The sequence below is a fragment of the Rousettus aegyptiacus genome, unplaced genomic scaffold (assembly GCF_014176215.1).
Source record: "Rousettus aegyptiacus isolate mRouAeg1 unplaced genomic scaffold, mRouAeg1.p scaffold_m13_p_3, whole genome shotgun sequence".
Lineage (NCBI taxonomy): Eukaryota > Metazoa > Chordata > Mammalia > Chiroptera > Pteropodidae > Rousettus > Rousettus aegyptiacus.
Window position 1 is genome coordinate 133,601,037 of NW_023416306.1, and position 22,554 is coordinate 133,623,590.

The following is a 22,554-nucleotide window of genomic DNA, read 5'->3' on the forward strand; positions in this document are numbered from 1 at the left end:
CAGCTGAAAGTAGCCTTCCGGCATCGCACCTCCATGTCCCTTATGTCTTCAGTGTGCATTTCCTGACACGGCCAGCGTTTGTATTCCTGACTGGCCACTTACTAAGTGTATTCCAGGGCAGCTGTTCAAGTCCTGGTCCTTCTCTGTGAAGTGGTGCTACGAGAGCCCCTTACTGTAGAGAGGATGAGAAGTAACAGTGGAAACATCTGCTGGAATAATAATGATAAGCACAGCTCATTATCATGTGCAAAGCAACTTGCACACATTATGTCATTTGAGCTGCACAATGTCCTTCCTTTTCTAATGGAACCGGGCCTCAGAGATGGTGTGTCATTTGTACAAGCTCACATAGCAAGTTAGGCTTTGCCGCACACAGTATGCACTGAATGACTTCTGGAGCCTGTCCTCTTCTCTGTTTGCTGTGTGATTGCATTCAGGGGCCGGGCTTTCTAGGGGCCTCAATCTCCCCTTTGTGGGTACAGAAATCCCTGGAATGGGATTCGAGATGCTTCCACAGCAGCCTACACTCTAGGTCCCTGGAGACCAGGTAGGAAGGAACCCTTCCTGTGTCAGGGTCAGAGTGGAAGCTGCTCCAGCGGCCAAACTGCCTTCCTCCGAATTCTTCCGGCTGCATCATGGTCTGGGCTCACAACTCTTGCAGACTGTTTCTGGAAACTCTGGGAAATCTGACTAGAAGATCCAGAGCCTTCCAGCCTTTGGGGTTTCTGCAGTGATGAGACCTGGCCACCAGATGGCCACACGCAGATCTCCGTACTCTCAAAGAAGAGGAGCTGGTTTCTTCCTGTGTGTTTTAGAGTGGCCTCTCTCCTCCAAGCATTGTCCACACCACTATCCCATTAGCTTCAGGTCACAGCCAGGGAAACTGAGCCCAGGAGCACAGTCACTCAGCTTGCACTTTGTGCTTCCCGAGGTTTGTTACCTTGGTTGAGCAAGGACCCGGGACTGTGACAGAGATGCTAGATTTCTCTAGACCTCAGTTTCCAGCTCAGAGCCCACATATGAAGTGATTTGAGGCATTAAGCCTGCAGGCCAAAGTCCGTCCACTTCCAGGTGAGCTCTAATTCTGCCTTCAGCTCTCGGACCAGCCTCTGAACTGCAGCACAGGACATTGGAGCGGGAAGAGACTCCAGAGCTCATCTCATCCAAACCTTCCTTTCTCAAATGGAAGAAAGTCCAGAGAGGGCAATGATTTACCCAAGGTCTCACAGCCCTACCTGATCATGCCAGAACCCAGGTCCACTGACCCTTAAGACAGCTGTCATTAACTCTTCTCTCATAGCTGCCCAAAGACTGGTAAAGAAGCCCATGTGGGAAAGGACTGGTACAGCTGGGCAGGAATGAGCACACAGGGAGCCACCATGAGCTGGAGGCCATGCTGTGAAAGGGTCCAGCTCGGAGCCCAGAGAACCTTCCTTCTCCTGAGGGACAACCCCTCCACCCTCACACCCCCAAAGTCTTCCATGAAAAAGCCCCTCAGGACCCACCTGGCCAGACCCTGGGGGGAATATTTTTAAAAGTTTAAACACTCTCCAGGGAACATTCTGCATTTCTACTCATATAGTGTATCTATGCTTTTATTTATGAAATAAAAAGGCTTCTGTTCTCTGCTAATTAGTGGGCTCATATAAACTCTCTCTCCCAGCATAGGATATACGGGGGGAAGGGGGAAAAAGCCAATAAAAATATAAAAATATGGAATTCCAGATGCACCGGGTAGGACCAGCCTTCCTGCCTAGGGAGAGGGAGAGGCTTACTACCCCAGATTATTAACTGTCCAGAATCCCAGCCTGATAACATGTATATTTTGGGAAGAGCATGCTAGTAACTTGAACTCATTCATACTCAGCTATAACTGATTGATGGTGTGGCTTATCCTTTATCAAGTTTAAATGGGGAAAGAGAGAGGAAACAGGGCCCTGAGAGCCTGGCAGTGGAATGGAAGGAGAAATAGAAGCGTGCACAGAGAATGAAAGCCAAGGGCCCTAGAGATCGATGGTATTGCCCATGCTCCAGAAGGAAATGGGAGACTTGTTTCCAGGAGAGGCCTGCTTGGGTTGCAGGGGGCATAGATAACTCAGTTTCCTTGAGTCAGTTCTTATAACCTAGGAGAAAAGGGCCATACCTTTAAACCAGATTTCTCTAGAAGAAGATGCTGACCTCTGGGCACAGCCTCATGTCTATTTCTTTGCAGAGCCCCACAACTGCCCTGAGAAGGAGGCCCTCTTATCATGTTCATTGCTATCCCAGCCCCGGAAAAAGGAAGGAACTTTCCCACGAGCAGTCACACTAAGTTAGTGCCAGAATGCCTAGCAGAACCAAGGCCTTCTAGTCAATTACTTTTTACTTATGTTCTGCCTTAATCTAAAGGTTAGCTGATCCAATTCCTGGCTCTGTGACCCTGGACAAGTTAATGAATCTCTCTGAGCTCAGTTTTCCTCATCTGTAAAATGGGAGTGATATCACCTATCTCCGGGGCTTGTTGATAGTATTTGATACTGTATGAGAGGGCCTGGCACACAGTAGGCATGCAGTTAACCATAGCTGTGTAATAGAGGAGTCAAATCTTACTTGGAGCATAGTTCTTAAGGCACTTTAATGGAAAAAAAAAAAATCTCTAGGGAAAGTACCACGAAGAGTTAAATCCTTGTGGGGTGACTGGAGGAGAAAGAGAAAGGCTTACTATTGCCAAGAAGTCAAAAAGGAGCGAGTGAGACATTGCAGCAGTCAAACTGTGTACAGTGGAAGGAGCGCTATGGAGGCCTGGCAGGTACAGGAGGGCCGGTGCCAAGATCGGCAGGCCTTGAATGCCAGGCTGAGAAGTTAGGACAGCTTGCTGCTGTCTGGAGATGTTTGGTTTTGGCAGTGGGAGGATTAAAGGGAAGTTCCCTGTGTGTGCGTGTGTGTGAATTTCTACCCACCCCAAAAGTTGTCTCTCTGTCGGAGGTCTGGGGCCAGTTTATGGCTCCTGGCTGCCCCTGTGCTGCCTCTCCCAGCCCTCCTCCTCCCTGGCTGTCTGGCAGCCAACTGAATTTTATGTGGGGAATTTGAGGAATTTGAAAAGGCAGAATGCAAATGCCACTGCTGGAGATTTCCTCATGCCTCTAAGAGCGAGAAGTCCCTCTTTTGGGGGCAGTAGAAGAGAAGTATGGCATTCTGGATTCTGGACCCTGTCTCAATGCTCGGTGGCCAGGTGGCCAGGTTGCGATGTCACTGGGGGAAAGGGGCAATGTCACCACCACCTTCCTCTAGAGCTGCTGGAGAGCCAAGCTCGGTACCAGAGGAGGGTCCTTGTACACTGCAAAGCGCCTGCCACACGCCCGGTGCTGAGGGGTTACTGACAATTCCTCAATGCCCCATTTTACAGAGGAGGAAACTGGAGTTTAAGGGGAAGACATCTGCCTGGGGTGACTAGGGCAGACATGGGCCAGGGCCAAGACCCCGGCACTGATGGGGGGCTGTTGGTTGTCCTGCCGGGCTGCGGCGCTGCAGGCAGGCTGAGGTCGTGAGGCGGCCAGGGCCATGCGCGTCCCTGAAGCCTCCTGGACGTGGGCGCGCCCGCCGCCCCTCCGCCCGCAGGCCGGTCCTCTGAGGGCGCCGGGAGCCGGGGGCCAGGAGCCGCGCCCCGGCTAGGGCGCCTCTATCACCCGCGGCCGCGGCGTCTCCGAGTCTCGGCGGCTCGAGCGCGGAGCGTTATCTGCTCTCGCCCGGCTGGGACCCTTCCCACCTTCCCGCCCCGCCGGGGCCGCCTCGGTGACCGGCCGCTCCTGCCTTATCGACCGCCCCCGCCAGGGGCTAGGGCCCCGCGGGCGCCGGGATGGGGCAGAGGCGGGCCCGCCCACTCCCCCGCTTCCCCTGTCCACAACCCGGCCTAACGCTCCCGGGCTGTCCCCTCCCCGGGATTTCACCCCTCCTGGCTGATGGGAGTACTTTCCCCAAGAAGGACCACATCAGAAAAGGGTGTTTTTTGTTGTTGTTGTTATTGGTTTTGTTTTGTTTTGTTTTTGAGGGGCGGGGGTGTCCGATTTGTCCTTTCCTTAAAAGACGAGCATACCCACCAGATCTCTCTAAAATACTTCTCTGAACTTAATGAGTTAAATGTGGCACACCCGCCCCCCCCCCTTTGGAAGCTCGGTTTCCCCACCTGAATGTTTGGATCTGTAGGACATGAAACTCACCATAGTGCTTGCTGGTGGGCAGGGAACGTGGATGTAGCCAAATTGTAATAACAATTTGGCAATATAGATGGAAAGCCATAAAAGTATTCATACTCTTTGACTCACTCTGGGAATGTATCCCAAGGAAATAGTCCAACAGCAGCAAAAGAAAAAAAAAAAAAAAACCCAAACTATGAGTTTATCAATGTGTTATTTGTAAAGCTAGTGAACATATCTTTTTAAGTGAAAAATTGGAATGCACAAGTCATAGGAAACTGGACTTAAACTCGCCATAGTTATCTACAGCCCTTGAGTGAGTGGCTTAACCTCACTGAATTTTGTGTTTGGAAAGCAGATAGCTCTACCACTGAGAAGACTTTTATTAAGAATTCCAGAAGACAGCCTGTGAAAGCATCTAGTACAAAATTTGAGGTAGAGGAAGGACCTAAGAAATGTTTATTTTCCCCCTTTTCCATTTTTACGGAAACAAAAGTATGGGATGTTTCAAGTTACATTTGTGAATAATAGAGATAGAAAGTACATATGGCGGTTAAGAGCTTGGGATTTTTGAGTCTTTCCACTTTAGATCGGATCAGAATCCTAGCTTCACCACTTATTTCCTAGCGGTGTAATCTTGACAAGAAATATTTCCTCATTTGTTAAAAAAGATAATAGAACCTACTCCATGACTATTTTGAGGGTTAAACGAGCTAGTATGTGCAGTGTTTAGTCTGGGCCTGGCATGTAATAAGAACTCAATAATTGGTAGCTATTATTAAATAGTATTCAAAACTGGAAATAACTTCAACATCCAAAAATAGTCCAAGTTAAATAAGTTAGTGGACTTTTCAGTGGAATACAATGTAGCATTTAATTAATGTAAGCTAATGAGGAAGGATGAACATATTTTTGCACACAATAAGTAGAAAAAGAAAGTTGTATCTATCTGGGTAAATGATGTAAATATGAAAAATTAGAAGTAAAAATATAAGATAAATATTTAGGAAAAGTCTTGCATAATCTTGGAAGTAGAGAAGATCTTAAGCAAGCCAGGAAGCCAGGACTATAAAAGACAAGGCAGATTAGACCACATAAGATATTTAAATGTCTACATGGTAAGAGACTCCACAAATAAGTCTAGAGACAATAGCAGATGGGAGGAAATATTTGTTGTGTATAAAATAGATAAAGGGTTCATGTCTCATAACTCTCATAATTCCTCATATAGAATTCCTACAAATTAATTAGAAAAAGTGAAACAAAACACACTTTACAGAAGAGGAAATGCAAACACGAGAAAGGCACATGATCTCCCCAGTTGCTGGGGAAATGCAAATAAAAATGTAAATAAAATAACATTTTTCACCAAGTACTAACTACTAAAATAGGAAAGAGCATGCCATTTGTCCCGCCAATCCCACTTTCAGAACTCTATCCATAAAATCTATCCCTAAAAAGATTTTTTAAAATTGGTGTTCTTCATAGTGACAATCTGAAGGTCCACCTCTAAGGGTATGGGTGGATAAATCTGGTTATATCCACACTGGGAAATATTGTGGACTACTAAGAGTGAGCTCTTCGAATCTACACCCTGTGAGTTGCGGGTTGTCTGTGATATTGTTAGGTGACAAAAGGTGGTTGTGCAGTAGTTTGTAAAGTATGTTACACTTTTGTGTTTTTTAAAAAATGTGTGTGTGTGTGTGTGTGTGTGTGTGTGTGAGAGAGAGAGAGAGAGAGAGAGAGAGAGAGAGAGAGAGAGAGAGAGAGAGAGAGAGAGAGAGAGAGAGAGAAGCAAACCTCCAAGTCTTCACCAGGGCAGATATGTTGGTTATGTTTGTATGACTCTAAAGAAAAGTGGGTGCATGTATTCAAAGAAAGTGGCAAGAGGTTTTGCCCATTTTTCTTTTTCCCCTGGCTTTATTGAGATATAATTGACATAGAACATTCTATAAGTTTCAGGTATACAACCTAATGACTTGATAGTTAACATCTATTACCTCTTATAGCTACAGTTGTTTTTCTTGTGATGAGAACTTTTAAGATTTACTTTCTTAGCAACTTTCAAATGTACAATATGGTATTGTTAACTACAGTCACTGTCACACATTAGATCCCCAGGACTTATTTATCTCACAGCTGGATATTTGTGTCTTTTGACCCCCTTCACCAACTTCTCCTACCACCAACCCCCACCTCTGGTAACCACTAATCTGTTTGCCCATTTTTCTTTGCCCATAATTTGACTTTTTCCATTTCATTTGTAGGTATTCCACATATGAGAGATATAAACCCTTCTTTCCCTTCATATGAACCTGAGGAAAGGTTTCTGCCAGTCTGTTCTGGATAGTTCCATGAATTTACTGGTGGTGGGAAGAGAGAGGGGCAACCTTTTCTTGGTCTCCATCTCTGTGACTGTTGGCTTATTGAGGCACATATGTTGTAGTCTGGAGAAAATGCAATTAGTTTGATCACACACAAAAAGAAGAAAAGATGCAAGGTAGTAACTAAACCTTGTGGTTCCATTTGTGTTAAAGGAAGAGCCCATGTTTGTAATTAAGTAAAAGAAGGCTGGGAAAGGACATGGCCGACTATTGGAGGTCGCTCTTGAGCCATGGGGTAGGCTGAAGGAGGGTTTTATTTTTACGTATCTCAATTGTTTGCATTGTTTACAATGAGCGTTTTTACTTTTGCAATGACAAAACGATAGAATATTTCCCCCCCGAAGTATACAGTGGTGTTTGTGTACTGTGGTTGCAAGGAGGAAAGGTGGATGAGAACTAGAAACTGGGTCAGGATGGTGAGACTCCCTACCTAGTATTTTTTTTCTTTAGATGTGTGATTTTTTTTTTATTGTAGTAAGAAACACATAACGTAAAATTTACTATCATAATGATTTCAGGTGTACAGTACAGTGGTGTTAACTGTATGCATATTGTTGTACAGCACATCTCTAGAACTTTTCATCTCGTACGACTGAAACTCTGTATGCATTGAATGACTCTCCAGCTCTGCCTCCCCTCGTCCCCTGGAAACCACATTCTTCTTCCTGTTGTTATGATTTTAACTACTTTAGATACCTTATATAAGTGGAATCATGCAGTATTTGTCTTTTTGTTTCTGACATTTCACTTAACACAATGTCTTCGAGGTTCATCCATGCTTATAGTTTAGGACAAAATTTCCTTTTTATTTTTTTTCAAGGTTTATTAACAGTCCACTGCATGTGTATACTACATTTTGTCGATCATTCATCCTTTAATGGACATTTAGGTTGCTTTCACCTCTTGGCAATTGTAATTAGTGCTACAGTGAACATGGATAAGGAAATATAGCTCCAAGATCTTGTTTTCAGTTCTTTTGGATAAATACTGCTATGGACTGAATGTTCATGTCCTCCAAATTAATATGTCGAAACCCTAATCTTAATGTGATGGTATTCAGAGGTGGGGCCTTTGTGTGGTAATTAGATCATGAGTGGAGCCCGCATAAATGTTTTTAATGCTCTTTTAAGAAGCGATCAGACCACTAGCCAGCTCTCTGCTTTCCACTATGGATCTACCAAGAAGCCAACAGTCTATAACCCAGAAGTGGGCTCTCACCAGGAATGATCATGCTGACACCCTGATCTCAGACACCCAGACTTTAGAACTGTGAGAAATAAACTTCTGTTGTTTATAGGCCACTCAGTCTATGATATGTTGTCATAGCGGCCTGAATGGACAAAAGCAAATACCAAGAAGTGGAATTGCTGGATCATATGATAATTTTATTTTTAATTTTTTAAAGATCCACCAAACCATTTTCCTAGCAGTACATCCTTTTATATTCCCAGCAACAATACACAAGGGTTCCAGTTTCTCCACATCCTCACTGGCACTCGTTATTTTCTGTTTTTTTTTTTTTTTTTTTTTTGATAGTGACCATCCTAATGGATATAAAGTGACATTTCATTGTAGTTTTGGTTTGTCTTTCTCTGATGATTAACAATGTTGAACATCTTCTCATATGCTTGTTGGCCATTTGTATATCTTCTTTAGAGAAATGTCTATTGAAGTCTTTTGCCCATTTTTTAATTGGGTTATGTGAATGTGTGTGTGTGTGTGTGTGTGTGCGCGCACGCGCGCGCGCACGCGTGCATATGCTATTGAGTTATAGGAGTTCTTCATAAGAATATATAAAGTATTAACCCTTTATTAGATATATGGTTTGTAAATATTTTCTCTCATTCTGTAGGTTGCCTTTTCACTCTATTGATTTTTTCTTTTGCTCTGTAGAAGTTTTTAAGTTTGATACAGTCCACTTACAGTCTAATTTTACTTTTGTTGCCTACGCTTTTGGTGTCATATCCAAGACATTATTGCCGAATTTAATGTTATGAAGCATCTTCCTTATGTTTTCTACTAGTAGTTTTATATTTTCAGGTCTTACATTTAGGTCTTCCATCCATTTTGAATTAATGTTTATATGTGGTATAAGGTAAAGATTTTAACTTTATTTAATTTATTTGTTTTTTTGCATGTGATTATTCAGTTTTCCCAGCACTTTTTGTTGAAGACACTATCCTTTCCCTATTATGTAGTCGTGGCATCCTTGTCCAAGATCATTTGATCATATACATGAGGGTTTATTTTTGGGCTCTCTATTCCGTTCTATTGGTGTGTATGTATGTATGTCCATCTTATGCCAGTACCATATTGTTTTGATCAGTGTAGCTTTGTAATATGTTCTGAGTCCTCCAATGTTGTTCTTTTTTCTCCCCCATATTTTAATGTGGCAGGGTTCCATCAAGTAGATTTTGAACTGGTATCCCTGGGTGGCAGGCTGGGAAGATCCAGGGGGAGAAGATGGGATTGAATTCCCACCCCGGGAAGCTCCTGTTAGCATGGACTGAGTAGACGACACTGTTTCCCAACCAACTCTCCACCATTGTCCCTCTTGGTCTGCTCAGGTTGCGCCAGCCCCATGTTGGCTGGCTGATGGGAGTGTTGTTACATTCTCTTTTTCTTCCTTCATTTCCTTCTTTCCTTTCCTTCTCCTTTTCTTCTTTCCTTTCTTTCCCCTCTTTATATCTCCCTTCTTCCTTCCTTCCTTTCCCCCTACCATCTCTCCCCCACGCCCTTCCTCATTCCCTTATTTCTTTCCTTCTCTCCTTCTTTCCACCTTTGAGCCCAGCTGAACTGGATGATTTGCTTAAAGCAACTTAGCAGTGACAGAAAACCCAGTCCTCCTGACCTTTGTCTCTCCCCCTAGGGAGGAGAGGAAAGGAAGTTGAGAAGCTCCATGTTTGCAACACCTACTATTGTAGGGCTCCTTGCTAGGAACTTTGCTCTCAACCATGGTGTGAGCTAGGTTTACTGCCTCCATGTCCTCATCTGTGGATCAGTAGATGAGGACACTGATGTTTCCTGGACTAGTACTTGCCCGAAGCTATGCAGCTGCATTTTGGGTCCTTCACAGTCCTGAGGAAGTACCTAAACATACCCTCCTAACAGCATAAAGAGGGTGGTACTCATTTCCTCATTTTCCCAGATGAGGACCAGGTGGCTCCAACCCAGGGTTACAGAGTTAGCTAATAAAGGAACTGGGATCCAACTGTAATGTGGCTTTTAATCACACACTGCCCCAGGCTCTGCTCAACCATTCCTACCCCTAAAACCTCCGGAGGGAAGCCACTCCACAATCCTTGTGATGGTATTCCCAATAGCCAGTTTATTGTAATTGAATAGGTTAAAGTCCAATTGTGTTACTTGACATCTTTTTACTACAAATGATAGATGAGGCTGTAGTTCCAAGTTGCAAAGTATCCCCTGATCTCAGGCACGCAGAGGTGGGTACGAGTCCCTGGGGCAGGAAAGCCTTGAAGAATGTGGAATTTCACCGTGTGGTGGGGAAGGGGCTTCTAGGAAGATGAACAGCATAAAAATGAAATAACATCAATTGGCACTTGAGTGTTTACTCTGCATCTTGACTCTGCTAAGCACTTTATATATGTTAATGCATTGAATCCACAACTTAATGAGGTAGATACTCAACTATATTGTTAGTCTCACTTTAAAGATGAGAAAGAGGCTCAGAGGGGTTCAAAACCTGCCCAAGGACACATAGCCAGAGTGAAAAGGAGGCTGAGCCAGGGCTGAGGCCCCAGGATTCCATGCTAAAGAGGAGGTTTCTCTCTCTCTCTCTCTCTCTCTCTCTCTCTCTCTCTCTCTCTCTCTCTCTCTCTCTCTCTCTCTCTCTCCAAAAGTGATCCTTGTGTTGAAGGGCAGCTATGCAGAGTTCTTAGGCCTTCAGAATCCAGGTCATTAATCCTTTGTGAGCATGCTTGTAAAATGAGGACAAAGATTATTATTCCTCTAATTTCCATTTTTGAGCCTGCCCCCTCTGTAGACAGCAGAGAACCTCAGCTTTGTAGCAAAGCTCTGGGGCATCAGGGGTGGAGGGCTTGTTCCCAGGAGTGCCTTCACTCCAGCAGTGCAGGCCCCAGGTCCCAGCCAGCCCTGTGTCTGGCAGTACTGCCCCTTGCAGGGCTGTGGGAGCATGGGGGCTTCTTCCTGCCCAGCTCTCCTATAGGAGCTCGGTAGGTCAGGGTGGGAGACCTGAGAATAGATGTGCACCCCAGAGTGGCCTGGGTAAAGAGCCTGGAATCCTGACTCCAACCCTCACTGTGTGCCCTTGGGCCATTGTCTTAGCCTTTATTTGCTTCATTGTGTTATTGTGCAGATTAGATGAGTTAATACGTGTAGGGTGCTTAGAACAGTGCCTGGCATAGAGTGATTGCTCTGTACATGGGGCTGTTTTTAGGATGCCACAAATACTTATAGAGCCTGTAGGTGCTAGAGAAGCTGGGATGAATAAGGCAGAGTCCCTCCTGGCCCTCATGGGGCTCATCTACCAGGGTGACCAACTGTCCTCATTTGGCAGGGCCTGGGGATTTTCCTGAAATGTGGGCTTATCATCGCCTACACTGGGAATATCTATGGTAAATTGGGACAAGTTTTTCACACTGATATCTAGTGGGAGACAGAAAATTAAACAAGCTACTCCGGGTAGGCACAGTAAAAAGTTCTGGGGTGTCATGGAAGCACCGAGCAGGGGAGGACTGAAGCCTGGGGATCAGGGCAGGCTTCCAGAGGAACGACATTTAAGTTGACACTTGGAAGATGAGAAAGAATAAGCTGAGCAAAGAAGGAAAGGAGGAGGGCGGGAGATGAGGGGGAACGGGAGTGGAGGAGAGTGTGTCAGGGAGTGGAATGGCACGTGGGCAGAGCTGGTGGCCAGTGAGAATGTGGCACACATGAACCAAGACTTGTCCACAGACAGTGAGCACATGCACCCAGGACACCCTTGTGCAAAGGCTGCGGGGAGGAAGCATGGGGAAGCAAGGCAGGTATATACACATATGTGTGTTTTTGTAGATCCACGAGTCTTTCTGCAGTGGTGGCTTCTAGAGAGAGCACTGGGGCGGGGGAGGTGCTGGAGATAAGGGATGGAAACCGTATGCAGCTTTTTGAACTGAGAGAATGTAATACCTACACCAAAAGATAAAATAACCGAAACCAACAGCCATGTATGCCTATGCTCACCCCTGCACCCAGTTCATTCCATTCAGGGGCCTGGAGACAGTGTCTGTAGGACCCCTTGGTAAGGGCTGTCCCAGCCTGGGGGGCACCACGCTGGCCCAGGAAGGGGAAGAGGCCACAGCCACACTGTCTGCCGCCGGGGCCTCCCCCCAGGCCTGCGGCAGACAGAACTAAACAGGCTGTCTTATCAGCTGTCGCCACTGTGTCCCACCCGGCTGAGCTGGGCTCACTGCTGGGAAAGCGGCCCCCAGCCCTTTGCCAGAGACAGCATGGCCCAGGGTGGGGAACCAGTGGGGGTGTTTTCCCAGGGGTCAGGCTTGGGTGGGGGTGTCTGGTGAGTGGGTAAAGCCAGGCCTGGGGCCCGGGAGTTGCTCTGCCACAAACTTGCTATGGGATTTTAAAGAATGATTTTCGATGTTGTTTTAAAATTATACAAGTGATTAAAAAATGCATTCTCCTTATAACATAAACAGTATGTGAATTTTAAGTTCCTCCTCTCTGGAGACAGACCATTTGGGTGAGGGTTCGGGCTGTACTTTGTAATGTCCATGTCTTCATTCAGTCCTCACGACTACTGAGGAGGTGGGTACCACGGTGCTCATTTTCTAGATGGATAAACCGAGGCCCGGGTAGGTGAAGGTTTGTCCTAGACCTGGGGACAAGGGAGCAGCAGAGCTATCTCTGAGATGTCGTCCCATTCTCTCATGGAACTCCACAGTGCCTCTTCATTGAGAGGTGGAGACACAGAGGCCAGAGGGAGACATGATCAGAAAGCATCATCTGACCTCTCTGGGGCTTAGTGTCCTGTCTCAGCAATGGGGTCAGACTTTCTGGCCCTGCCCTCAGGGTAGATGTGAGGATGGGACAGGAACTTGAGTGTCCGCGTGCAGAGAGAGGAGGGGGTGGGGGCTCCTTCCCTGTTTACCTTTTTTCCCTGTTTCCCTGGGGTCTCAGCCAGGATCGGAGGGGATAGGGTTGCCCTACAACCACTGCTTTTGTCACAAAAGGCCTGTCAACCCCCACTGGGTTTGGTCCCCAGACACAGGACGCCTGGCCTCCCCCAGCTACCCTCTGGCTTCTTGCCCAGGGAGACCAGACTGTGGCCTAGCTGGCTTGGCTGGCCCAAACCCACTTCTCTGGGGGTGGGGGGAGGGAGTGCTGGGACGGGGAGGGAGGGAAGGAGGGGACGCCTTCAAAGCCCCCTCTATAGCTGTGGGATATTTTGAACAGAGACTGTTGGAGGCTGGAAGTAGGAGGTGGGGGAGTAGGGTTGCAGGGATAGAGTCAGGGCAGAGAGGAAGGCTAGGGCTGGGCCCTACCACTTGAAGAGCTCCCATAGGCACCCCCATGAGGCTGGTCCAACACCATACTCATCACCTCTCTCCAGACTGTCTCAGCTCTGTGGGGGCGCACCATCCACTGGACCCAGACTAACATGTGAGTGTGCTGCTAGCCAGCCCCTTACTCCCCAGGGACAGTCGGTCACCAGGCCTTGTGAGTCCTGCTTCCCCAGTATCTATCTCTCTAACACTGGCCTGCTTTCCTTTCCCTGAGGGGCGCAGCCTCTTTTCCTTCTTAGGACCCCAACCCTAGTCCCCAACAGGCCTCTCATGGCCCCAGACTTGCCCACCCTTCCCCCCACACTCATTTACTCTTCTCTTCCCCAGAATTCCCCTAAGATCCAGCTCCAAAATGCAAATGTGACCCATTTATACCCCTGTTTTAAACCCTTTAAAAGCCTCGCACTGCCTAGAGGGACTGTCTAAAGTCCCCAGCATGGCCTTTGAGGCCCCCCTGCTGTCTCATCAACTCTGTCAGCACCGCCCCCCACACCCCTTATTCTTGCTGATGCTATTTGACCTGCTGGTGGTGGGAGGTGGCTCTTGGGAACCTCATGGCTTTGCCCCTGCTGATCCTGCCGCTGGAGCCCCTCCTTGCCCCACTCTTGACACTGTCCCCAGCCCCTGGTTGCTCCCACATGACTCCTCCACAGCTCTGGGTCTGCACGTGTAAGCATACATAGCGAGGCAACGTGGAAGGGCTCCGATTTGTGAGTGCGTGTCTGTCTCCTCTGTGGGACTGGGTGTTTTTTGAAGGCAGGGTCTTTCATCTCAGTATTCCCAGTACCCAGCGTGGGCTCGGGAAATGGCCTGTTCTTCCCACAGAATGGGGTCGTGGAGATTTCCTGTCTTGAAGGTCAGGAGAGCTGGAACCCCCACTGGGCCCTGAAAAGTATATGGCCTTGGCCTCCTTCCCCTTTCCTGGCTTCCAGTGAGGAAGGGTCTGGGTCTCTGCCCTACTCCTACATACTCTGTTTCAGGTTCTGAGCCCAGCCCTGGGCCACTAGACTCTGACTCCTTTCCATGGACCCATCTTTCCCATTTGTAGGAGATTGACCTTAAACTTTGGGGCTTGAGCCCTGCCCCCTGGAGGGGGTTTTTGTGTGGGCTGAGGAGAAAGAGCACCTTTTGTCAACAGGGAAGAAATTACATGGTAGGTATTCCTGGCAGGCACACGAGAATGTGATGCTGGCCCTAGGTCTGGTGTGGGCATCATTGAGCCAAAGAAATATGTTTCTAATTACAGTGTGGATGCAGCCGGCTGGACCCAAGTGCTTTACAGGATCCTAGTGGAAGGCATGCTAACCAATTCCTCCTACGGTGGTCGGTCGGGGTGGACTGGCAGATGCTGATGGCCAGATTGGAAGGGAAAGCAAGGAGGAAGCAAGGTGGTGCTGTGATGTGGAGGAGAGTGGGGAGGGTGGAAGGAACAGCCGCAGGGACAGATCTGGACTTTGGACAGACCTGAGCTTGAACCCTGACTGGGTATCTTTCTGCCTATGTGACCTTGGGCAGTTCACCTTTCCTTGCAGCCTCCCTGTGTCTCAGCTCCTCCACTCCCAAATGGAGACAGGAGTTTCTTTCTTGCAAGGACATTATGTGTGTATATCCCTGAAGACTGTGGTTAATGTATACAAAGTGTTTAACTTAGAGATTTTACATAGGGGATATAAAAAAAGAAAACCTTTAAGTCCTGGGGCAAGAATCAAAGCTTGAAGTTCTGCTAATTTTATAATTTTGAAAAAATTATTTTTCTTACTATAAAGCAAGATATGAATCATTGCCGAAATTTTAGTATATAGAGATAAGCAAAAAAGCCACTGGTAGTTCCCTTGCCAATTACTATTGATTATTGTTATTTATTATTATTAAGTGTTGGTGGTGGGATTTAAGGCACTGGAGGTGGATGTGGACTGATGGCCTAAATATTCTCAGAGTGCCTCAAATTATTCTACTTAGGCTGATTGTATAAGCTACCATCCTTCTTGGCAGGAGGGCTTGGGGGCGCTGACACTAGACTTGGTGATATTGGAATGTGGCTCCGCCTCAGGAGGACCCCCAGCCACGGCCTGAAGGAATGGCCTGCCTGGGCCACCTTCCAGCAGAATTTCACCGAGGTGTGATGGAAAAAAGCAAAGAATTAAGGCTTTGAAGACCCACAGCCCTGGATTTCGACCTGGCTTTGGCCCTAAGATGCTTTATAAAAGATTTTGCATTATTTTCATAGAAATGATGTGACCGTAAAAAAATTTTTTTTAAGTGTAGAAGACTATAAAGAGAAATGTGCACACTACCATCCAGAGGTAGCCATGGTTACCTCACTGGGGAGCGCCCTTCCGGTTGTGTCTCTACACAGATAGATGTGTGCGTTTATTCATGTTCATGTGGACAGGATCACATAATAGATGCTATTTGCATGACGTGTCATGGCACCTGCCTAATTCAGCCTCACAAAGCCACCGTAGAGCAGTAAAGTGGAGATGGATAGTATCAACTTCATCATGGGGCCATTGCAGGGGTTAATAAAGGAATGCTGGTCTTGTATTCCTAATGTGTCACCCTCTCTGTTGTAGTCACAGTCAGCGGCTGGGAAGTGCTTTGTGCTCACGGGGAGACAAGAGGCAGCAGGAAGACTCGCAGCTGAGACAGGGCCTGAGGGTCTCATGTATCGGGGACCATTCTCCTCAGAGCCAGTGCAACACAGTGGTTAAAGAGAGTCAATGCTGGTGCCCGGCTGCCTAGGTTCAGCTCCCAGCCCTGCTGCTTGCTAGCTGCCTCAGCTTAGACATGTCACTTGATCTCCCTATGCCTCAATTTCCTCATTTGTAAACCAGGGGATGCTAATAGAACCTCCCTCATAGGGTTGCCTGCAGTTTAGACAAGTTAATTCAAGTAAAGCTCTTATCATTCCTAGCACAAGGTGAGTGATTCTTAAGTGCTGATTGTTATTAATGCCACTATTATTATTCTGTGGTCACATTGCTCAGTCTGTGGAGCCAGAGGGCAGTGCCAGGGCCACAGGGGCCAAACTGGGCTGGGGCCAGGTGCTCTGTGCTCCCTTATGACCCTGCCCCTCCCTCCTTGCAACTTGCCATCTCTGGATCTGTTCACCAGAAGTACCCACCCTTTAGCAAATCTGGGGAGGCAGCGATCACATTGGGTATTTGGGAATACAGTATAACCTGTAAAGCCCTGGGCCCATGTAAGACCACTGTTATTCTTGGCCACCTCTGGCTTTCCATCCTCCAGGCCAGACACAGAGCCAGAGAAACTGTTGTTCTTGTCATGACGGATTTTTAAAAACTGGCCATTCAGGGCTCTCTCAACTGACCTCCCATTTTACATAGAGGAAACCCAAAGCCCAGAGAAGTAAAGCACTGTCACCCACTGTTAAGTGGTGAGTTGTGCCTCTAAGTGCACGCTCAGAGCTCTTTTCCAGACCCTGGGCAGTGATCTGCCTGAGACTTGTCTTTTTGTCCATGGTGCAGCCATGGACACTAAGTAGTGTCTCTGATCACTACTCTGTGCTCAGTTAATGCTTCCTTTGCAAGGACCACAGAAGTACATCTTTCACTCTCTTCTTGAACGAGGCCCAGAGAGGAGGACCGGTTTGCTAATTTAGGGCACATGGTAAGCCAGGACAGTGGCGGGTGGGGGCAGGGAGCAGAGCCTGGTCCCTAGGCCAGTGCCGTGCCCATTTCCCTCCCTGCCTTCCCATTCAGTTAGTGCACTTGCCGAGCACCTTCCTGAAGGAGCCGGGGCCCTATGGGGAATGTGTGGGAACCAAGAAGAGGGGTGGAGGAGGATGGATCTCAGGGCTAGGCCTGAGGCATAGGATCAACAACAGGATATGGCTCAGCCCCAGACCATATTCCAGGAGGGGGTCCCTCCAGCCACTGTAGGTTGGAGGAGTAGACAGAGAGAACTCCAGGCTTGTTCTTCCTGCTATTGAAGAACTGCTTGCTCTTCTACAGTTGGGGAAACTGAGGCAGAACATTTCAGAGCAAGTTAGTGATTTATATTCTAAGCAATCTCCTCTCCAAAATTTCCTCCTGTTAACTTACTCATACCCATGTCTCTGATCACTACTCTTAATGCTGCTGCTGAGTCTCAAATAGGTATTTCTGGCAGAGCAACAAAACCATGTGTCCACATGCATGTTGTACATTTTGAACTTAGTTTACAAAACAGAATCCATTATATTCTTCCTCTAGCTCAGTGAATCACACCATGATCTAGCTAGTTGCTGAAGCCAGAAACCTAAATGTCAACCCTGATAGTCCCTTTTCTGTCACTTACGCTGGGCTGTCAACTCATTCACTTGCCCCCACTACCACTGCAATGGCCTTACAGCACACCACCACGGTCATCTTTCACCTGATGTAAGGCAACACACTCCCGCTGTTCTCCATGCCGCCAATCAACTGTCCACCTTCTGGACAGAATGACCCTTCTAAAAGTCAAAACTAGTCGTGCAACTTCCCTGCTAGTGGTTTCCCACCAGTCTTTGGATAAAATCCAAACTCCTTCGTGTGACCCAATTTTCCTAACTGACTGGCTCTTGCTTAACTTTGTAGTCCTTTCCTCTCAGCTTCACCACACCCCAAGACATTTTCTTTGCTTAAGTCACACTTACTTTTTTTCCTTTGTCTCAACTGTGTTTCTTTTGCATCCAAGTCTCCCCTGCCTCTCAAAAAAAAAAAAAAAAGTGGTTCATTTGGGTCAAGAAGAGTTCATACCAACACCTTCTGCTCACAGCCCCCTGACTTCCAAATCTCTGGCTCAGGTACCCCAAATCCCCAAGGGCACCCCCAGACAGGAGGGATCTTGAAGCAAAGAGTAAAGCTCACTCTGCCTCTCACTTGCAAGATGACTTTGGCACAAGTCACAGCTCTTCTCTGAGCCTCAGTTTCCTCCTCTGCACAATGTGTTCCTGGTGGTCACTGGCCTCACTCACCTCCCAAGATGGATATAGTGGACGGATATGATTTTCTTTGAAAAGTATAAAATGAAGGGCATGTGTGAGTTTATGAAGAGAACTCAAAAAAACTAGACGGCTGGGAGCAGACAGATTACAACCATCCAAAGAGAAGAGTTATTACAGGAGGCGTCCAAACTCTGTGTATGTTTTTAACATTACTACTATATTTTTCATATTTGCTTGTATGGTTAATTTTGTATTTTTATTGCTTCCAAAACAGATTTTACCACAGTGTAAGGAAGTAGAAAGAAGCAGAAAGAAAGGGGAGGGAGGGAGGGAGAGAGACAGAGAAAGGAAGAGAAGGGAGGGAGGGAGGGAGAGAAAGAAGGAAGGAAGGAAGGAAGGAAGGAAGGAAGGAAGGAAGGAAGGAAGGAAGGAAGGAAGGAAGGGAAAAGAATCTATAGTGCAAATTCCCAGGGAACCCCTATTAGCATTTTGGTGGAGCCCCTTTTTTCTATGCATGTGTTTCAAAATATATGTATGTGTATGTGTGTTAAAGTCTATAGAGTAATATTTTACATATTGTTTCATAAAGCTTTCTCCTTTTTTTCACTTACCAACATTTCCATAGCGCTTTGCCTTGCCGAGTGTTCATCTATAACACCCTTTCCCTTCTCTATAGCACTCTTCTCTGTAGAGAGTTTTGGCCAGATACAGTGTGGTTTGGTGAAGCCCTAGTGGTTTAAGGGATAGAAACTGTAACACTCCAAGGTTCCTACTTCCAGGCATCTGCCTTGGGTGGCAATGCTGGGAGTGGAATGAGAGGCCTGCGGGGCCTCCTGGTGGTGAGGTCTTTTTCCTGACAACTCAGGCTGGGAGGGGACTCACATTGTGGCTGGGGAGGGAGAAGGGCCAGCTCTCCAGGAGACAGGCGCAGATTCTCTTGCACCTGAGCCCTCCTCTGCTTGCTCAGGAGGCCTCTTACAGAGTTGGGGATGGCTTCCCCAAAATAGGTTTTACTACTTTGCTGAGCCAGCAGTGGGCTGCCCCTTGGGGCCACTCCAATGTGGGCAAAGCAGCTGTGGAGGATGTACAGAGGCAAATGTAGCCTAGAACTTGCCTTGTTCCCTGCTCTGCTCTCCAGACCCTGAGTCCCTGAGAGGTAACTTCGTTCCATGGCAGTGAGGCCAAAGATGGCTCTTTTGTACCTGAGGGAGCCCTCAGAGGGGCAAGGAAGAGGGAAGGGGTACCTTGCCTTGGACTCAAGGGTCATCTGCTCTTACTTGTCCTATGGCAGATGAGGATACTGAAAGCCAAGGTCCCACTGCAAGTGACAGAAGTACCAGGCTAGATGACCAACCTAGGGTTTGTTCCATGCCACCTCACCTGCAGTAAAGCATTGCCGATGAGATCACAGTCTCTGGAGCCAGACTTCTTGGGATTGAATCCTGGCACTGCCATACACAGTCATTGTCAGATAGGTGACAATGGGCAAGTCACTTAACTTCTCCATGCTTCAGTTTCCTCTTCTCTAAAGTGGTTATACAAATTGTCACATATATTATAGGATTGCTCTGTGGCTTAAACAAGTTAACACATATAAAGTGCTTTGAACAGTGCCCGCACACAGTAGGTGCTCATAAGCGCCAGCTATTTTCTTTTAGGGACTCTGGAAAAGTTGTAGGCTGACTTGTGTCCCCCTTCCTGCCCTCATCGAAGTCTTCAATCCCAAAGTTTTCTGAGATGGCATAGCACAGAGACATGAGGATGTCACTTTTGAGTGCCCTCAGCTGAGGGACTCAGGTTGTCCTCTTCACATTGTCTTCTCTCTGGGTGTGCCAACTGCCAGGAACCTGGATTTTATGGGTATTTTTCTTTGTGAACCTGAGAGGATTATAAACTCTCTCTTGAAAAATAGGAGTTGGACTTCCGGACCAGTATAGCTCCTTCCAGTGCTGAAGGGGAAGATTCTGGGATGGAATACGGAACAGAGCTGCTTGGCAGATGGAACTTGGCAGGTGTTATGGACTGAATTGTGTCCCCACCAAAATTCATATGATAAAGTCCTAATCCCCAGTACCTTAGAATGTGACTGTATTTGGAGACAGGGTCTTTAAATAGGTAACTTAGTTAAAATGAAGTCATTAGGGTGGGCACTAATCCAATATTACTGGTGTCTTTTAAAGAAGAAGCCATTAAAAAAGACCATAAAGGAAAGACCACATGAAGGCACAGGGAGAAGATGGCCATCTGCAAGCCAAGGAGAGAGGTCTCGAAAGAAGTCAACCCTGTTGACACTTTGATCTTGTACTTCTAACCTCCAGAACTGTGAGAGAATAAGTCTTTGTTGTTTAAGCCACCCAGTGGTTCTTTGTTACAGCAGCCCTAGCAGACTAATGAGTTAGATGTTGCCTTTCTGGTCCTGGAAGGACCGTCTGTGATTCACCAGGCTGCCAGAACCCGCTGAAGGTAAGAACTCGTGTGTCCCCAGTGCTTCCAAAAGAGGAGAGGCCTTAATCGTCAGGCCTGTGGATCTTGGGGTCTTGGGATAGTAAAAATCAGTCCTACTGTGGTTAATAAAATGGCCCAGCCCTGGTTATTCCTGTCTCCCTTAGTCCTCACTACACTTCAAGGTAGGTATTCTTAGTCACATTTTTCAGAGGGGGAAACAGAGGTTCAGAAAGTCACCTGCCCAAGGATTCCAGCCTGGGACTGCCTGGTCCCCAACCCAGGCTCTTTCCTGAATACACTGGTACCTCTCCAAGCAGGCCTTCCACAGTGCCTCAGGTGAGCCTGTGCCCTTGTCACCGTGGGGCAGCCGGCACCCCAGCACTTCTGTACCCTGGGGACAAGGGAGGGCTGGGAAGGTCTCAGGCTCTGGGTAAGAACACCCTCCCCCCAACCCCCCACCTCCAGCTTTCCTCAGTTCTTTTTCTGTTGTTTCTTTGCTCAGCCAGGTCCTGTTATCTTCCTCTGAGTCTGACGCCTAGTTCTTCCTGTTTAAAATTCAGACTCTGGACTTTTCCTTTGGGGGCAGTTATGTGTTTGTTTCGTGTTTTGGATTCCCCCCCACCCCAGCCCCTATCTCTGGCACTTTAGGTCATCCAAGCTTAGCACCAACCCGTTCTCAGTACCCCAGTGCCTGAATAAATGAGGGGTCCTCTCTGCCCAGTGCTCTGGCAGGGATACTTGGGTAACAGGGAAGGAGGGAGGAGCTTGTCACTTTTTCCTTGACTGTTATATCCAAGGTCTCTTAGCCCTGCCCTACCCATGGTCCCTCTGCCACCCAGGCCCAAACTGAGGGTCTCCGGGCTCCCTGCAGCACTCTGCTTGAACCCAGCACACCCCAGGAAGGAGATTCAGCCATAGAATTGGGTGAATGAGTCACCCTGATGAACTCGACCCTTGAGTAGAGACGGGACCCTAGAGAACCTTGCACACACTACCTACACGGGAGAGAGCACTGAACCGGCATTCAGGAGATCTGGGCTTCCGTCTTGGCTTTCTACCCCACACTGTGTGAGCCTGGGCACATCATGTCCCTCTCTGGGCCTGTTTTCTCACAGGAAGGTGCCTGAGGAACCTGAGAGCCTTCCAGCCTGATGAGCTGTGATTTAAGGTTTTGGTGAGATGCTTTTGGGGACTCCAGATGGGGTGATTGTGGAAGACACAGAGGACAGAGAGCGGGCATGGGGTAAAATGTGCTTGGCTTCAAGGTGCAGACTCAGCGCCACCCTCTCCAGGCAGCCTCCCTTCTCTAAGGCCCTTCAGGACTTCCTGCCCCTGCCAGAAACACTGGGATGGCTTCGGGCTTGGAGTGAGACCCTGAGAAGATCCTTAACTTCTCTGAGCCTCAGTGTACTCCTCTGTCAAATGAAGATAATATCTGTCTTGTAGGGCTGCTGTTGGTGCCAGGCGCATAGGAGGTGCTGAGCGAATGGTGGGTCTGGCTGTCATTAGCTCCTGGTGGGAGAATGTACATGAGGGCTCCTCACTGGCCATGAGCTCCTAGAGGGGGAGGCATCAGCTCTGACCCATTTGGGGTACTCCTGGACCATTGACTGAGAAAAGAGGTACCTCAGTGGGACATGGAGTCAAGCACCTCTCAAGCCCACTTCACATCCCCTCAGCTCGCCTTTGTACTCCAGCTCTTGCTAAGGCAACTAGCTCTGCACAGGTGCCTGCTGACGGCCCATGGCCTTGCAGCCTTGCTTAGTGCTGGCTTTCTGCCCCAGGTGATGAGCATCGGTAGGTAAAGTTCCCTTTTCAACCTGCAGGGGACCCATTCCGAGCACATTCTACACTGTTCCTCGCAGGGCCCCAGCTGGATGGAGCCCCTGTGGCCCACAGCAGTGACTAGCTTGTTAACGCCCTCAGGCTGCCTTTCCTTCCTCCCTCCCATGTTCCACTCATCCTGATCCTCATTTCTGACTGGTGGGGGCGCATCTGGGAGAGATGAGTCTTTGAGGGAGGTCCCCAGAGGTCATGGTCAGTATGTGAGCTGTAGCTGGCATGCCTGAAAACTTCAGGTGGAGCCC